General features: G+C 54.5%; 1 protein-coding gene across 3 annotated transcripts in view; it reads left to right on the top strand.

The window, feature by feature from the left end:
* The first annotated feature begins 3,658 nt into the window (after window positions 1-3,658).
* ASRGL1 (asparaginase and isoaspartyl peptidase 1) overlaps window positions 3,659-6,000 on the top strand; it is a 43,050-nt gene continuing 40,708 nt past the window's right edge. For all 3 annotated transcript variants that reach the window (XM_066604463.1, XM_066604437.1, XM_066604446.1), the window contains exon 1: window positions 3,659-3,719. The gene's annotated coding sequence lies outside the window, so the exon portion shown is untranslated. The remainder of the gene's footprint in view (window positions 3,720-6,000) is intronic.

Here is a 6,000-nt window from a genome sequence, read left to right as displayed (position 1 = left end):
GACCGGGGACCGCTCAGCGAGGCCACCGGTCACTGCTCCAAGCACTCAGCAACCGTTGGTCGCTGGGAGCAAGGAGATTTAACATTTCCTGGGCTTCCTGGCTCCTGCGAATGTGTCCGGCATTTTGCCGGCAGGCGCATGCGCAGCAGCCGGAAGGGTCCATGGAGGATAATCGCATCTGGATTCAAATGCGGAAGCCTCCGAGAAGATGTTTCATCTCCTCTCACCGATCGCATCGGTGAGGGGAAATGAAACTGCCACTTTTTAAAGAACTTTTACGTGATCGCCATTATGCATTGGATAATGGCGATCACGTGACCAGTAACCGCATACCGCGGCTCCCCGTGACATCTCCAGGCTCTTGGCTACCTTTTGTAGCCAGCAGCAGGGAGATTTTATATTTCTTGGGCAATCTTTCACTTTTGCGCATGCGTCCGCCATCATGCTGACGGGCGCATGCGCCGAAGCTGGGGTAACATCCGCGGATCAACATCCCACCAGGGAACAAATCCGGGACCTTGGGTACGTAATTTCATCCCCCCTTACGGATACGATCCATAAGGGGAGATGAAACTTTAAGTTTTTAAACTTTTTTTTACTTTTAACTTTTTTTTTTTTTTTACTTTTTAACTTTATATGATCACCGTTATCTGATGGATAACGGTGATCATATGACTGTAAACCGCATACAGCGGTCCCCAGTCATATCTCCCTGCACTCGGCTATCTGTGACAGCCGGGTGCAGGGAGATTTTGAATTTGCCGGGCTCGCCGGCTTCTGCGCATGCGCGCCGCAGCGGCACATCGCAGAAGCCAGCGGGGGGTCCAGACACCGGCCGGAGGACATCGGCGGACCTGAGGTGAGTATTTTCACCTCCCCTCATGGATCCGATCCATGAGGGGAGGTGAAACTTTTCTTTTTTTACACTTTCTTAAAACTTTTTTGCGATCGCCGCTATCCATTGGATAACGGCGATCGCGGTACCGGGGACCGCTCACCGCAGTCCCCGCTGACATCTCCTGCCTCCCGGCTACCTACAGGAGCCGGGAGCCAGGAGATTTTAAGTCTCCCGCGCCGCCGGGCCTTCTGCGCATGCGGCTGACGTAATGCCGCCAGGCGCGCATGCGCAGAAGGACGGCTACGGCGCCCGGAGCATCGGGACAGCTGGGAGTCGTGCGACGGACATCGGTGAGTAATTTCAGCTGCTCCGATGGATCCGATCCATCAGAGCAGCTGAATCTTTAACTTTTATTGCACTTTTATTTACTTTTTTGCGATCGGCACTATCCATTGCATAGCGCCGATCGCAATGCCGGGTATATACGTTGATCCTTGAATGCTGCTGGGCGGGGAGAGAGTTTAGCTCTGCTAAACTGCCTCCCCCTTTACAGCTCTCGGCAAGGGGAGGGAGCGGGCACTAGTGTGCTAAGCTCCTGCCCTGTCGGCAGCCAGGAATGGGACGGGGCGGGAGCTTAGCAACGAACCCCCGCCTTGTCCCCTCCCACTGCAGGCAGCTGTCATTGGCTCCCATAGGAGTCTATGACTGCCTGCAGACGGGCGGAAATTCCGCAGTGGGATTTCCTGCGGAATTTCCGCCCGTGAAAGCTGCCATAGGATTGCGTTAACAACAATTGCGCAATCCTAGGCAGGCGGCCGCGGTTTGTCTGCGCGAAATCTCGCGCGGCAAACAAATCACAGCATACTCTATTTCTGTGCCGGGCTCATAGAGCCCGACACAGAAATCTCACTCTCTGGCCGCTGGCTCCGGTCTGCGCATATGCCAGCTGCCGACACATCAAACAGACGGGGCCGCAGGAGCAGGTGAGTACGCGCTGCTCTCTGCAGGGGCTCGGGTTGGGTCCCGCTGCGAGAATTCTCGCCGCCGGATCTGACCCGGCCGTCTGCAGGAGGCCTAAGGCACTGGCCAACGTATTCCAAGCAGGGAGATAGTTCCTGAATTATCTTTTCTGGCCGGCGTAAAAGCACCCAGCCGAAATGCGCTGGCATACACTATCTTGGCCGGCCGGGTGCTTTTACAGTGTGGTAAAACACCCATCCGAACTGATACATTGATACATCAGAGGGGCAGCGTATATTGACCGGCTGTGAAAGCGTGGCCGATATATGCTAGTGTGAATGAAGCCAAAAGTTGTATATATTGCAATATGGTACCTGTAGAGACTACAGCTCAACCTGCAAACAACAAGGTGCCTATTATTGCTGCGGCTGGTATAGGGGGCACCATTACTAGTGAGGCCGCTCCGCATGTGGCAGCATACCTCAAGCTGACGCCATGTCCGCAGCACGTTATGCATCGAAAAAAAGTCAAAATCTGCACTATTGGTACAGAAATCAGCTGCAGATACGATGCTGCTGTCAGCGCTGCCTGGTCAGGTGCGGCCACTACACTGCAGGCAGCCTGCGGAGGGGGTGAGGGGAGCGCCCCATAATATGACATCAGCTGCGGATACGATGCTGCTGTCAGCGCTGCCTGGTCAGGTGCGGCCACTACACTGCAGGCAGCCTGCGGAGGGGGTGAGGGGAGCGCCCCATAGTATGACATCAGCTGCGGATACGATGCTGCTGTCAGTGCTGCCTGGTCAGGTGCGGCCACTACACTGCAGGCAGCCTGCGGAGGGGGTGAGGGGAGCGCCCCATAGTATGACATCAGCTGCGGATACGATGCTGCTGTCAGCGCTGCCTGGTCAGGTGCGGCCACTACACTGCAGGCAGCCTGCGGAGGGGGTGAGGGGAGCGCCCCATAGTATGACATCAGCTGCGGATACGATGCTGCTGTCAGCGCTGCCTGATCAGGTGCGGCCACTACACTGCAGGCAGCCCGCGGAGGGGGTGAGGGGAGCGCCCCATAGTATGACATCAGCTGCGGAAATACCGCTGATTTCCAGTAAAAATCCACACAAATGGTAGATTTTTACTGTTTTTGGATGCAGAAACGCTGCACAATTTGCTCCGTCTTTTTTTGACCCAGCCCTGTCCTTTTTATAACAATGGAGGTAAAGCCATCGGTTGTGATAGGCCCCGCCCCTTTGTCTTGGTTGTGATAGGCCCCGCCCCTTTGTCTCGCTGTGACCCTGGGATCATCTGGTCACCTTAGTAAAATCCCTAGTGTTTTGTCCTTTTGGACCAAAACATGCTGGCCCTGAAGGGGTTAAGGAAAAAAGTGGTATTTTTGTACACACACACATATATATATCTATATCAGTAACACAAACATGTTAAAACGTTATTTTGGTATTGTCACGACTTTTTTGCATTTCACACACATAGCAATTTTTAGACGCTCCCAAGCACAATGTACGGCGGCACCGGAGCCTGCCGGTCATCCGCCCTCGTGTGTCACCGGTAGGGGGGGGGGGGGGTGGAGTGGAACCACAAGCCACACAGCGGGCCGCGGCCATAGTTAAACTGTCAGCCTGGTAAGTACTTGTCCCTCACAAAACCAGGCCTGTATGCGGAGGCCGCGGGTGAGAGGAGGCTGGGGCCGTCTTCCCTGCCTGGTCGGAGTGCAGACACGGCCTGCAGGGAGCACTCCTGCGGTAACCGCGCGCGGCCGCTTCCACTCGTGCCCGCGCTCTGGCAGGACACGCTGAGGTAAGTGGGCGGGCTCCAAGGAGAGGGCGTGGCGCTAGACGCCGGAGATCACGTGACCAGCGAGTAACTGATCCAGGTGCAGCGGGCTGCGGAGGCTCTCTTAGCGGGTGAGTGATACGGCCACTTATATCCCGGGACTTGTTATCTGTTCCCTCCGCAGTTTGGTGTAGTGTGCACAGCAGCCGTCAGAAGGGCGCACGGTACTGGCTCCTTATAGGTAGAAGGGCTCCATGCCTGCAGCTCCCAGCAGGTAGTTGTAACGGTCAACACCGGCAGACAAAGTAACCCCTGCAGTACCGGTGCAGGTAGTATGGTCTCCCCAAGGAGTAATATAGTGACATACGCTGTGTCCAGCTCCGGTCTGCGTACGGGACGTCGCTGGCTCTTCAACGCTCCACTGGGCAAAGAAGCAATAAGATGGCAATGTAGATGTATAAACCAGGACTCACCCGGTGTTTAGTAGGGCCCCTGGTGGGGAGCTCCACTAAGGCCGCCTGCACACGGGCGGAAATCCCGCAGCGGGATTATTCGCGGGATTTCCGCCACTAAAAGCCTGCATAGGAGTGCATTACAATACGCACTCCTATGCAGACGGCCGTGCAGCAAACAAACCGCGGCATGCCCTATTTCTGTGCGGGGCTTGCACAGAAACGTCACTCACCCGGCTCCGGTCTGCGCATGCGCCGGCAGCCGGCACACGAAAGAGCCGGGGCCGCCAGGCGCGGGTGAGTACGCGCTCCTCCCTGCAGGCGCTGGGGTCGGGTCCCGCGACGAGAATTCTCACCGCCGGATCCGACCCGCACGTCTGCAGGCGGCCTAACACCTCCACCTCCTAGTTCTCCTATAATCGATGCCACAGAGGTATTCCAGTCGTTCCTTAACCCTTTCCAATCCGATTTGTATCCTGGTTTTCCTCGGGGGCTTACTCTTCTGCCGTTATACAACGGCGCTATATGCTGGCTAAAGCCAGTACTGCATGAGGTGACACGTTGGATAGGCTCCGACAGCAGAGAGGCTGGCAATATACAGTAAGAGAACCCCGACGGACGTCTTCCGACATCGGAGCTGTACAGCCTTAAATCATAATGTCTTCAGAGGTCACACAGTGGATTGGAAAGGGTTAAATCCCTATGGATACTCGGGAGAGCTGCCGGGCTCTTGTGTCCAACTGTAAGGCGGGAGCCACGATGTAAGCAATGTACCAAAAAGAAAAACCGCCCCGCGCTCACAAGGACAGACTTGGGGATAACCTTCGTTACAAATAAATTCCTTTAATCCAGTGTGACGCGTTTCGTCGCTATCTTACGACTTTATCCTCTGCTCAGAGCGGGATGCGTAGGGAAACGTGGCCCAGGTGCAATGGTTTGTGTATAGGATGTGTGTCAGCCACAACCCACACAAGGGCTGCTGCGTATGATATGCAGAGAAATAGAGCATGCTGTGCGTTATTTCTCCTGTGTATCGATACATAGTATCTACACACCGGTGTGCATTAGAGATTGAAAGTCCGTTGACTCTATTCCCTGCGTCTTACGTACAGGATATCTGCAGCGTAAAACCTGTGAATGATCTGCGCATATGAAAGGGTATCGTCCCTGGGGAAGAACGATCACAAGCAGGGAATGACATCAGAAAGTTGCCCGACCCCCTGGTAACCCCCTTCTATCGCCCAGGCAACATCCCCTTCTGCTGTCCTGGTGAGATGTTCTGAGCGTCTTCAGGACGGATATGGCTCTCTGGGCACGGCTGGTTTATACTACTCATATTGGAAGTAGTATAAACCACTTCTTGAGGAGAGAGAGCCCAACAAGCGGAGGTTGCAGACAGTCTGGATGGTGTGTCGGCCCCCAGACTCCATCCTGCACTGTCTGCCCACAAATCCCTGCTCTCTTTATTCCGTTTGTATCTGCGCATACACTGTGGATCGAACGCATCCACAGAGATCATTGGAGCTCATACATGCACAATCCGCCGTACAATAGAGCATGATGTGATTTTTTTTTTCTTCTTCCGCTCGCGGAATCCCCCATTCCCAACCGGAAGTATGAGCAAAACTTTGAAAGTCCATGCATTTCCGTGCCTGCGTATTACTGCATATCGTCCATGCGGATGGCGACCATGGAATCAGCAATTCAGATCTGCTTGTATGAGACCCCCTCCCACAAGGGGGTTTGGCGCTGCGCTCAGCAGCTGATGTCTGCTCTACTTGCGATTAAACTTGAGGGTCAAGGCTTTCTTTCTCTGCGCCTTTCATTTCTCTAGAGATAAGAAAACATTGTGGTGGGGATACTTTTAAGAGTGGGCCGAGGAGCCTATGGTGACAGGGATTAATTTGTAGCTTTATGCCTGAGGAAGAACCATAAGAGCTCATGCCAACGGATGGAGCGG

Source organism: Eleutherodactylus coqui, chromosome 1, assembly GCF_035609145.1.
Source record: "Eleutherodactylus coqui strain aEleCoq1 chromosome 1, aEleCoq1.hap1, whole genome shotgun sequence".
Classification (NCBI taxonomy): Eukaryota; Metazoa; Chordata; class Amphibia; order Anura; family Eleutherodactylidae; genus Eleutherodactylus; species Eleutherodactylus coqui.
Note: the sequence above shows the minus strand (reverse complement) of the source record. Positions and strands in the feature narration are given on the sequence as shown.